Source organism: Phaenicophaeus curvirostris, chromosome 4 (assembly GCF_032191515.1).
Source record: "Phaenicophaeus curvirostris isolate KB17595 chromosome 4, BPBGC_Pcur_1.0, whole genome shotgun sequence".
NCBI classification, from domain to species: Eukaryota; Metazoa; Chordata; class Aves; order Cuculiformes; family Cuculidae; genus Phaenicophaeus; species Phaenicophaeus curvirostris.
In genome coordinates this window covers 32,401,955-32,414,503 of record NC_091395.1, presented here as the reverse complement: position 1 = coordinate 32,414,503, position 12,549 = coordinate 32,401,955, and the positions used below count along the sequence as shown (strand labels likewise).

The window sequence follows — 12,549 nt, the reverse complement described above, 5'->3', positions numbered from 1 at the left end:
GGTATAAGTAGCAACAAATTCCTCTTTTCTGCTTCAGACTTTCTAACCTTATACTTCACATTTCAAGGTACCAGCAAGAATTGAAAATACATACAAAAACCTGTATGAGGTTTAAGTCACAGGAATGATGGAAAATATTTTAATGGCAAGGTTAAAAAGGGAACAGCTACAAAGAAAGTGGATCAGGACAGAGGGCTTCAAATTCAAATCAGCATTAATACCCAGTTGCTATTACAGAGCTCTGTATGGTCATGGCTCTCCTCCCAGGTTCATGATCATAGACACAGAGAGGCACAAAAAAGCAGGTGCAAGGTGGTGGAAAGAGATTAACCACTCAAAGCAATTAAGTGTTGCATTAATTTAAAGAAATACTCAAGTAGGAAAAAAATCCTTTCCTCCCTCCCACTTAGAAATGAAAAATGTATTAGCTACTCTTCCACCATCACAAAGCAGTATTCAAGTTATTATTTTCTTCGCTTGTGTTCCCACAGATTTAAAAAAAAAAAAAAAGAAAAAGGAGAGACGGACAGACTGAACGACCATGGCCCTGGGCAATGTGCAAGAACCTCATTTTGAAACTTCCAATAAACCCAGATGCTTTAAGAAAAATGGGATCAAATCCTAATGAAACAAAGTTGTAGGCAATGAATCATCAGTCTCAGCACTAACACACAAGACTGGAAAACGACTGATCTCAGACCTGAGCACTTCTGAGTTAGACAAGAGACACTCCTAGTGAAAGGAGTGGAGAAGGCATGGAGAAGAAAACATCCCAACCTAGATGTAAAGATAGATAGATAGAACAGGAAAAACTGTTTTCAAGCAAACAAACCCTGTACTGTATTAGATGAGGTAACTGTCAAGCAGAACCAGGAAGGGGAAGAATCAACATTTGGAAGGAAGGCATAAAAGGAAAGGCACAGCATAAAGGCTGGCATTCAGCTTTGTCTTCTGACAGATATGTGCAATGCAGGTGACAGAGATCACCTGCTCGTAAGAGGCTGGCAGTCTCAAGTTACCAGATACCAGGAGACTGGTCAAAACTCCCTTCTCCTGCTGCCCCTCTGAACAGCTCAAAGTGATCCCACCATTACCATGGAGGGAAGAGGAGAACAGCTGACAGCAAAAACGGGCTCTGGGCCGCTTGTTGGTATCAGCAGGTGCCTTCAAGCAGGAAGCACAGTGAGAGAAGGTGGGGAACACCACAGCTGTGAACCACAGATTACTGAGACACACCACTCAGACAGGTATGCGTAACAAAATCCAAGCAAAATTTTATCTCCTAAAGAACCTTTCCACACTTCTCAAAAGATTAAAGGGAAGACAAAGAAAGGAACCCAAAATCAAACATATAAGAAATCTCAATTACACTTCATTATTACACGTTTGTTATCCAAAACAGCTTAAGAAGTGTGAGAGCTGTAAAGTAACATCTTTGTAGCACTTTTTAATTGTGTCCATATCTGGCATAAAAGCAATATTTTATTTCTTAGCCTCATTCATTGTTTTATCCAACCTAACCTAACTTGGAAATGTAGTTTGAAGTTAGAGGGTGGGGACAATTTTCTCCCCAGATAAAAAGACAAACACTCTAAAGCAATTTGTTTCTTGCAAAAAAAAGGCAGTTGCCATTGAGACGGGCACCCATTATATTTGCATAGACAAATTAACAGGTGAAACGCACGATGCGCTGAAGGGCATCTCGTAATTCATCCTCCTCGATACTGCGCCCTTTAACTCACACCTTACGTTCTCCGCGTCAGGCGTCCTCCAAATTCTCATGAGAACAATGCCGGTTTTGACACCAAAGCCCAACCGCAGGATTTGGATGTCTGAGCATCAACCCCAACCCTACAAGAAGGCAAACGGGGCAACCAACCAGTTGTTAACTGCAGATAAAGAAACTGCAAACGCCGCCTCGCAGGACTCGCTGAAACATTGGACTCGATGGTCCTGTGGGTCTTTTCCAACCTAGTGATTCTGCGATTCTGGGACTTCGGGGTTCCGGGGTTTTGGGGTTCTGGGAGTGTTACAGAGAAGATGCCGCTCGGATGGGGAACGGACTATGGGAGAGAACTTTAGATAAACCTAAAGCGCGCTGGCAGCCCCGGCTGAGGCTGTGCGAGGCGGGCGTAGGTGACCCGGGGGAGCCGCTCGGTGCCCTCCACAGGTTGTACGGCGACCGAATCCGTCGTTCTAAACAGATCGCGCCCAGACAGGCTCGGGGAGACCCGCGCGAGGGAGACGGGCGGCGGGCACACACCTCGCCGCCCTCGCCCGGCCGCTCGACCCCAGCCGGTTCTCTCCCGGGCGATGGGCTCTCGCCACTCCGCGGGGAAGGGGGCGCCAGGAAAGAGCCCTCAGTCTTACCATCTCGCCCCCCGCGCGGGGCAGGAACGCCGAGCCGCCCTCGCCCCCCATGACTCCCTCTTCCACCGCACCGGGGATGGGGGAGAGCAGCGACGCCCCCTCCTCTCCCTCGCGCGACGCCCGGCGGGTCCCCGCTCACCTCCGCGCCCGGGGAGCCCGGCCCTCCTCCTTCTCCTTCTCCTGCTTCTCCCTCGGAGCCGGTGCCGCCACCTCCCCCGCTGGCGGGCGGGGCGGGCAGCGCGCAGGCGCGGCGGGTGCCGCGCAGGTGACTGCGGGGCCGGGGGGGCGCGAACCGCTCCCTGCCGGGCGGAGCCTCCGCGGCTGCGCTGAGTGGGGAGGGCCGGGGGGCGGCGGGGGCGGCGCACAGAGCCGCGGAGCTGCCAGCGGGGGAAAGTCCTCCTGGATCGTCCTGTCCAACCGTTCCTGTCTGCCACTAAACCATGTCCCTGAGCACCTCGTCCACCCGTCTTTTAAACACCTACAGGGAAGGTGACTCAACCACCTCCCTGGGCAGCCTGTTCCAGTGCCCAATGACCCTTTCTGTGAAAAACATTTTCCTAATATCCAGTCTTATCCTCCCCTAGTGGAGCTTGAGGCCATTCCCTCTTGTCCTGTCCCCTGTCACTTGGGAGAAGAGGCCAGCACCCTCCTCTCTACAACCTCCTTTCAGGTAGTTGTAGAGAGCAATGAGGTCTCCCCTCAGCCTCCTCTTCTCCAGGCTAAACAACCCCAGCTCTCTCAGCCGTTCCTCATAAACCTGCTCTCCAGCCCCCTCACCAGCTTCGTTGCTCTTCTCTGGACTCTCTCCAGAGCCTCAACATCCTTCTTGTGGTGAGGGGCCCAGAACTGAACACAGTATTCGAGGAGCGGTCTCACCAGTGCCGAGTACAGAGGGAGAATAACCTCCCTGGACCTGCTGGTGACACCATTTCTGATACAAGCCAAGATGCCATTGGCCTTCTTGGCCACCTGGGCACACTGCTGGCTCATATTCAGTCGGCTGTCAACCAACACCCTCAGGTCCCTCTCCTCCAGGCAGCTCTCCAGCCACTCTTCCCCTAGTCTGTAGCACTGCACAGGGTTGTTGTGCCCCAAGTGCAGGACCCGGCATTTGGCTTTTTAAATCTCAGCCCATTGGTCTCAGCCCATGGGTCCAGCCTGTTCAGATCCCTTTGCAGAGCCTCCCTATCCTCCAGCAGATTGACACTTCCATCCGCTAACTTGCTAAGGGTGCATTCGATCCCCCCATCCAGGTCATTGATAAAGACATTGTACAGGGCTGGACCCAGCACTGAGCCCTGGGGGACAGCACTAGTGACTGGCCTTCAGCTGCGGCCGAATGCACAGCGACTGTTTCTGTAGAACAAGTGCTGTCAGTGGAGAGGGAATGGGCTCCTTTCCAGGGCTGAAGCCTTTCGCCCCCTGTGCCTGCTCCCCAACAAGCCAAAACACATGTTACAGAGAAGATGCAGCTCACCTTCTCACAGCAACTTGGCACTTCATCCCTTAACACATCCAGTAAAAACCATTATATGGCACGACCTCCCTGCCAGCCAGGCAGGGAAGGGAAGCCCAAGCAGGGTCACCACGCAAGCGATACAGGCAGCGGGCAGAGGGTCTCCCTTTCCACCCACCTCCCGAAGCGCCCCTGTGCCAGGCACTGCTCCGAGGAGCAGGGAGACAAGGTGAGCACGCAGAGCACCTTCCCAGTCCCTTGTGTCGGCAGGGCTCAGATAGGGAGCAGACTGAGGGGGAGAACTTCAGATAAACCTAAAACACAATCACAGCCCTGGCTGAGGCTGTGTGACACAGCTGATGTGACTGGTGGACACCTGAAAGCCACTTGGTGCCATGCACAGGTTGTGCAGCAAACAAATGCCTCGTTCTGGAAGATTTTGCCAGAAGATTCAATCACGTTTCAAAAATGAAACCACTTTCCCACAGAGAGTGAAGGTGAAGAACTTAAGGCAGTAAGCAGTCACAGGTGTAAGGAGCAAATGCAGCCTGCACACCTCGATACTGCCTTTTACAGGAGGCCAATTCCAAGGCAGAATTGGAAATGCTTCCTTGCCTGAGGAAGGAGGGACTTCACCTCCAGTCTAGAACAATCAGCTAACTTGAGCTTCTGAGCTGAGCATGAGAGAGAAAATCATACCTTGGCATGGCCAGGGGTGGGAAGCTGGAGCAGGCGGAAAAAAAAGTGTCTCATCTCTGTGTGAAGTGCCTAACCTGCACCCTGCTCCCTTTGCCCAGGGGTCAAGAGGCTGGAACTGCAGGAAAAGTGGGAGGCCAGGCAGGAAGAGGTCTGGGGGTTCTGGTTGGCAGCAAGTTGAACACAAGCCGACAGCCCTGGCAACCAGAAGGGCCAACCGTGTCCTGGGGTGCATCAAGCATGGCATTGCCAGCCAGTCAAGGGAGGTGATTGTTCTGCTCTACTCCACCCTGGTGCAGCCCCATCTCAAGTACTGTGTGCAGTTTTGGACACTACAGTATAAAAAGGATATCAAGCTACTGGAGAGCATCCAGACAAGGGGCTTCACCACAAAATTGGTGAAGGGTTTAGAGGGGAAGCTGTATGAGGGCGGCTAAAGTTAATTGGTCTGTTCAGTCTGGAGGAGACTCAGGGGAGACCTCCTCACGGTCTGCAGCTTCTTCACAAGGGGAGGAGGAGAACATTCTGATCTCTTCTCTCTGGTGACCAATAATAGGACCTGAGGGAATGACAGGAGGATGTGCTGGGGGAGGTTTAGGTTGGATAGTAAGAAAAGGCTCTGCACCCAGATGGTGGTGGAGCACTGAAAGAGGCTCCCCGAGGGAAGCAATCACAGTGCCAAGCCTGACAATAGTCAAGAAGCATTTGGACTATGCCCTCAGGCACATGATGTGAATTTCGGGGCTGTCCTGTGCAGGAACGGGCATTGGACTCAATCATCCTTGTGGGTCCGTTCTAACTCAGGGCATTCTGTTATTCTAAGACATGGAGCCCAGGACTGTGGTAGCTGAGGTCCTGCAGCCAGAGAACTGACCTATTGGTCTGGCAAGACAGCCTGCCTAGTTCACTTGATTTAAAAAAAAAAAAATAGAACAAAAGAAAAATTTATGGAATGCAATGTCAGAACCTGCCCAAAATTCACTGAGTGAAAACAGTTCAGCTGCAGTATATGGCAGTTCATATCACCCCACACATCTCTGCTTGGCAGGGTTAGCAGCAGCTGGGGAGGACATGCTCAGCTTTGAGCCAGCATGGACATTCCTTGAGAGTGTCGGGTCACCCCTGAGGTCGTCAGCAAGGAAGCACATTGCTGCTTGGACTGTAGCTGCTTGTGTTGGAACTAAAGAGACTTGTTTTCATTGCTGCCAGTCATAAGCACAAATGTTCAGTCGAAAAGATAGAAAGAGCAGGCCAATGAGAGACTTGCATAATGGCATTGTATTAAAAAAACCACAAGCAAAACAAAACCCAAACAGGACAGCAGAGGACCTGGGAGCCAGTCCAGATGTAAAGTTAAACTGTTAACTTTTCCTCACCCTGTGTGTTTTTTCTGCAGAACTTTTCCAAAATACAATGTTAGCAAATTAATTTTAAGTTTTCAGCTGACTTTTTTCCCCCTTAAAAATGAGAACACTCAGCAGGCAAAGATTTTGTCCACATGGCTAAAATTAATCCAAGTTACAAACATCTGAAAACAGGTCTTTACAGTAGGAAGTATTAGGCAACTTTAATAACAGGTAGATCGAGCAGCCCCACCTATAATAAGTACCAAATGCACCTCCCTAGAATGGATAAAATTTAGATGGGTTGGTATACTACCAAAACAAATCCTATTGTTCATATTTTAAGATTTCTAGTTGAAGAACTGCTCCAGACAGTTTTCAAGAGGACTACTGCTTTTAAGGCGCTACTATTTTTTTTTCTTATAAGAGAAAAAAAGGTATCTTTTATAAACTCTGCTCTTGTTTAGAGCACAAAGAGTTTCTAATGCTTTAAGCTGAACACAAGTTTAATGACCAGAGAGATCTAAGGGGAAACAAAGCAATTTATACCACCTGAACAAAAGGTGTCATCATCTTCGTTACAAGCCCTCATTCTTACAGTGTTCGGACAAAGGCAGGAGAGAAAGGTAATTGTGACACTTCAGTCACATTAAAACCAAATTCTGTTTGGTTTCGAAATCAAGCACTGTGGTAGTTAACCTCTCAAAACAAACCCCTGCAATAAATTACCGCTATCACATAAAAATAACATGATGCATAGACATGTGAAAGACTGGCAAATCAAGACTGAACAGGCAGCACTAGTTTTCTGCATTATTTAACCTTTAAATGCTTGAATTTACAGCCTTCAGTATCCTTTAAAAGACAGCAAGGTGTATAAATATTTTTTTAATTAGCACAGTAGGACGTACCATTTGTCAAGCACCATTTACTAGGAACACATTGCTGATAGCTGAACTGTTCCTGACTGAACCAGTGGATTTGTGCTGGCATAAACAGTAATAACAGGGCAAAGCTGAACTAAAATTTGTTTCAGGCTTACTTTGTTCTATATATCTGATCTCTGCACTTTATTATGAAGTGTTATCATACAACCACACTGGTACCCATCTGAGTTCTACCAACCAATGATGCAAGGGAACTCTGGAAATGTACTCAATCTCTTTTTCTGCTTCTCTTGTAATATTAAGTATTTCCGTTCTTCCAATAGCTATTATACTGAAAATGCATTCCCATAGAGAGGTGAGACAGAGTGTATTTGTTCAGAACACAAAGCTTTTTTCACCTAGGTTGATTATAAAGAAGTTGAACATAAATTTTGCTGAATGTAGGTACTTAATAGGAATACACTGCCAGTAGTGGACAGCCCAGAATTGTTGCTGCTTCTGCCCCCTTCTTAATTTTTTTTTTTTAGAAAGGCAGGCAAAGTGTAAGAAGTAATGGTTTTATGCCAGCACTCCCAGCTGTAAGAAAAAAAAGATGTGCAAACCATAGATCAAGCTTTTATGTCCAAGGCCATTGCTCTGTAAGGTTCCTATGCCATTTCGCTGCATTTCCGTGCAGGGACTCTCATGAAACAGCAACACATCACTTTTTCTTTCCACTGCTGCTCTGTCAATTTATGCCCTTCTTCTCCAAGGCAGACACAAGCTAACCTACCTGCTACTCTTCCACTACAGCGTGAGCTACATTCTTTATTCACTTGTAACTATTACCATGATGGCAAAAATGTGTGGACACCCCCCATCTACCTGGCCACTTGGTGTGAATATAAGAGTGACAGAAATGAAGAGGAGGGACCTTGGTGAAAATTGGTGCAGTGAGGTGAAGTCAACTGCTGCCGAAGACACAGAACTGTGCTTTCTGTACATCACTAGCTTTAACATGGAAACCACCAGAAAGAACACAAAGATGTCAAATACCTACTAACAAGGAGAACAGAGAAAAATATAAACCAAGCAACTGTGAACTTTTCTGTGGATCTTCTCATAAGAAAAATAAACTTTCAGTTGGACACAACTTAGCTCCCAGTAGCTGGATAAGTTTGCGGGGAGGGCAGTCACAAAATATTAAAGGATTAATGACTAATTAAAACCATCTGTGATTAGTTCAACCCCCACACCAAGCATCCAGCATGAAAAAAGATAAGGAAAAAAAAAGAGATAATAGTAGATGAGGAATGCTAAATAATTATAATACCTTATTATGCTTGTAACGCCACAACAAGGAACAAGAACAGATAAGCAGAGAATACAAACTGAACATGCCTCCTGTTCAGTTCAAAACAGAGCTGAGGGGAACATTCAGCTTTCCTTTTACATTACTTTGATCATTTTTTGAAGCAGAGACAGAACAGCGATAAGGTTGCTGGGAAAACCAATTGATAGAAGATTGAGATCAAGCTATTACCTTAATGAAACTGCGGTGTCCAAGGCTGTGTTCTTAATGTAGTCTACTTGCATAGATCTCTCTTCAAATATAACTATAGATACATTTTATAACAAGAAAGGTCCTTTGTAATAACTTGACAGAGCCTGATGTGTGCCAAAGAGCATTTTTAGAGCAGAAGAGCTGTTGGTAGAATTCATACAAACCAAAATAACAGGAGCTAAATGTTTCAGAAGGGCAGGAGCACAGATAACTCCCAGTGTGGTCACCAAGGAACGAAACAGCTTTCTACCTCTGTTTGGTGGAGCAGTTAAAACAATGTATCTGAAACACTATTAACTGCTTCCTGAGAAGCCTCACACAGCACTAGAATCACAGAATCATAGAATCATAGAATAGTTTGAATTGGGAGGGACCTTAAGGCTCAACCAGTTCCAACCCCCAGCCATGGGCAGGGACATCTCCCACCTGACCAGGTTACCCAAGACCCCATCCAACCTGGCCTTGAACACCTCCAGGGATGGGGCAGCCACAGATTCCCTGAGCAACCTGTGCCAGTGCCTCACCACCCTCATGGTGAAGAAATTCCTCCTTATGTCTAGTCTAAATCTGCTCCTCTCCAGTTTATACCCATTGCCCCTTGTCCCGTCACTACAAGCCTTTATAAACAGTCGCTCCCCAACTTTCTTGTAGCCCCTTCAGGTACTGGAAGGCCGCTATAGGGTCTTCTTGGAGCCTTCTCTTCTCCAGGCTGAACAAACACAACTCTCTCAGCCTGTCCTCATATGGGACGTGCTCCAGTCCGTGGGTCATCCTTGTATCCCTCTAACAGAGATAAAAACCTTCACAGTGAAAACTCTACTAGGCATGTATGGCCCCCTCTTCAAACAAAAAAAATACATCCTGACAACTACCTAGACAAATGCCAGCATTACAGTCTTAAGATCTTTATACTGTTTATTTTTTAGTATCAGAAAGCCTGACAACCATGATTACTTCCCATTAAAAACTTCAGAAGTGTCTTCCTTCTATGATCTTCGTAAAAGTTTCTAAATTCGGTTAGATCTGAAGACCGAACTTTGAATGTAAGACATGAACTTGAATTATTTCATAAGCACGTACATTTGAAAGGAAGCAAAGAAAGAAAGTACTACAAAAAGCAAACAGTTTAATATCCTATCAATCAGCTGAACACAGAACCCTCTTCACTGAGGCTCTCAATTACAATTTCTTCAGTGAGCAAAATAGAAGTCATTCTTCCTTCCCCCGGTATTAAACAATATATAGACAGATTTTAGTTAGTGATCTCTTTTGCTCAACCTTTTCTCCCAGGTAGAGGCTTTAGCAGTTTTAAGCCATTGCAAAAGTTAGTTACACAATGCCACATGGGTCATTCCTGCATAATGCAATTTCAGATTCAAGGTCACTCTTACCATTTCTGACAGATCAATTCCTTCTGGACTTTCCTCAGCAGGAGATGAGCGAATGTGAGATAGAAACCAACAGCACATGTTCCATGTGTATCCTTTTCCTATGGAGTTCAGAGGGCTGATATTTTAATTGTAGCGAGTAGGTTTGCCTTCTTCATCCCTGCTATAATAGTGCCCCTTCACTACCTTTGTTGCCCTTCTCTGGACATGCTTCAGCACCTCAGTGTCTTTCTTGTAGTGAAGGCATAGAACTGAACGCAGCATTCAAGGTGCAGCCTCACCAATGGCAAGTACAGGGGGAGAATCACTTCCCTAGTCCTGCTGGGTGTTTCTGTTACAAGCCAAGGTGCCATTGGCCTTCTTGGCCACCTGGGCACACTGCTGACACAGTTGCTGTCAACCAACACCCCCAGGTCCCTCTCTTCCAGGCAGCTTTCCAGCCACTCTTCCCCAAGCCTTGAGCTATGCACAGGATTGTTGTGTCCCAGGTTCTGGACCCAGCATTTGGCCTTGTTAAACCTCATCCCACTGGTCTCGGTCCATGGGTCCAGCCTGTTCAGATCCCTTTGCAGAGCCTCCCTACCCTCCAGCAGATCAACACTTCCACCCAGCTTAGCAAACTTGCTGAGGGTACATTTGAATCCCTCACCTAGGTCATTGATAAAGACATTATACAGGACTGGACCCAGCACTGAGCCCTGGGGAACTCCACTTGTGACTGGCCTCCAGCTGGAGTTAACTCCATTCACCACCACTCTTTGGGCCCAGTCATCCAATCCGTTTTTAATTCAGCTGAGGGTACACCTGTCCAGGTTAATGGCAGCCAGTTTTTCAAGTATAATACTATGAGAAACAGTGTTAAAGGCTTTACTAAAGTCCAGGTACACCACATCCACAGCCTTTCCCTCATCCATCAAGTGGGTCACCTTGTCATAGGCGGCGATCAGGTTAGTTTGGCAGGACCTGCCTTTCATAAACCCATGCTGATCACCCGGTTGTCCTGTATGTGCTGTGAGATGGTACCTAAGATGACCTGTTCCATGACCTTCCCTGGCACTGAGGTCAGACTGCCAAGCCTGTAGTTCCCCGGATCCTCCCTCTGACCTTTCTTATAAATGTCTGTCACATTTGCCAACCCCCAGTCAAGTGGAACTTGCCCAGTCAGCCAGGACTGCTGGTAGATGACGGAAAAGGGGTTTGGCAAGCACCTCTGCCAGTTCCCTTAATATGCTTGGGTGGATCCCATCCAGCCCCATAGACTTGGGAAGGTCTAATTTGCCAAGCATGTCTTTAACCATTTCCTCTTGGGTCACTGGAGCATTTGGTCTGCTCCCTCTCCCTGTATTCTAGCTCAGGAGGCCGAGTATCTAGAGAACGTCTTACCTTACTATTACAGACTGGGGCAAAGGAGGCATTAAGCACCTCAGCCTTCTCCTCATCCTTTTCCTCATCCTTTGTCACTATTGTTCCCCTTGCATCCAGTAAAGGATGGAAATTCTCCTTGGGCCTCCTTTTGTTGTTGATATATTTGTAGAAACATTTATTATCTTTCACAGAATTGGCTAATTTAAGTTCTAGTTGGGCCTTAGCTCTTCTGATTTTCTCTCTGCATGATCTCTCTTCATCCTTGTAGTCCTCCTGAGATGCCTGCCCCTTCTTCCAAAGCTCATATACTTTCTTCTTTTTTCTGAAAACCACCCAGACATCTCTGCTCAGCCAAGCTGCTATTCTTCCCCACCAGCTCGTTTTTCAGCACGTGGATGGGCTGCTCTTGCACCACCAGGATTTCCTTCCTGAAGTATGTCCAACCCTCTTAATTCCCTTTGCCCTTTAGAACTGCCTCCCAAGGAACTTTATCAACCGTCCTTCTGAACAGTGCAAATTCTGCCCTCCAGAAGTCCAAGGTGGCCATTCTACTGAGCCCCCACCTTGCTTCGCCTAGAACTGAGAATTCTATTGTTTTGTGACAGATGTGCCCCCTCCAACTGTCACATCTCCCCCAAAGCCTTCTTTGTTCACAAACAACAGGTCCAGCAGGTCATCTTCCCCACCCAGCTCCCTCACCAGTTGTGTTAGGAAGTTGTCTTCCACACACTCCAGAAAACTCCTGTTTCCTTCCTGCAGTCTTATACTCCAGCAGACATCTGTCAAGTTGAAGTCTCCCACAAGAATAAGGGCTAGTGATCATGAGACTTCTCCCCGTTGCTTTGTAGAATCTCTCATCAGTCTCTTCCCCCTGGTTGGGCGGCCTATAGCAGACTCCCACCATGGTATCTTCCTTATCGGGCTTTCCACTGACTTTTACCCATAGACACTCAACCCTATCATTACTATCATTAAGCTCAAGGCTAAGAAAACCCTCTGTGATGGCAATTCTACCATAGTTTTCTTGTCCTCCAATGACTTCTAGTTCCTCCTGGTTGTTGCCCATGCTGTGTGCATTGGTGTAGATGCAGTTCAGCTGGGCTATTGATCCCACCACACTCCTCAGGGGAATAGTCTTAATTCCTAAGTGACTACTTGCTGTAGTTTCTAACCCATCAATAACCTTTGCATCTTTGCTGCCTCTTGGGGTGCCTTCCCCCATCTCCTCTGAGACCAAAGGGCCTCACCCGTACACCATCCCTCAGACACTGGAGTGCCATTCCCAGACTTTTTTCTATTAAGCCTGGTTTTGTCCCCCTCCCCTTCATGTCTAGTTTAAAGCTGTATTGATGTGCCTAACTTCTTGGTAAACATACTTTCACCCCTTGGGGACAGGCATACCCTATCTTTTGTCAGCAAGCCTGGTGTTGTGTAGGCCAATCTGTGGTCAAAAATCCCCAAAGTTTTGCTGGGTTCTGCTCTTAATGACCAATCAAGGGAG

At 47.1% G+C, this 12,549-nt stretch overlaps 1 protein-coding gene across 1 annotated transcript in view; it reads right to left on the bottom strand.

Annotated features, from left to right (window-relative positions):
- The window catches only part of FHDC1 (FH2 domain containing 1), a 39,545-nt gene extending 36,982 nt beyond the window's left edge, over positions 1-2,563 (bottom strand). The window contains exon 1 of the mRNA XM_069855718.1: positions 2,510-2,563. The gene's annotated coding sequence lies outside the window, so the exon portion shown is untranslated. The remainder of the gene's footprint in view (positions 1-2,509) is intronic.
- Between the last annotated feature and the right edge of the window lie 9,986 nt (positions 2,564-12,549).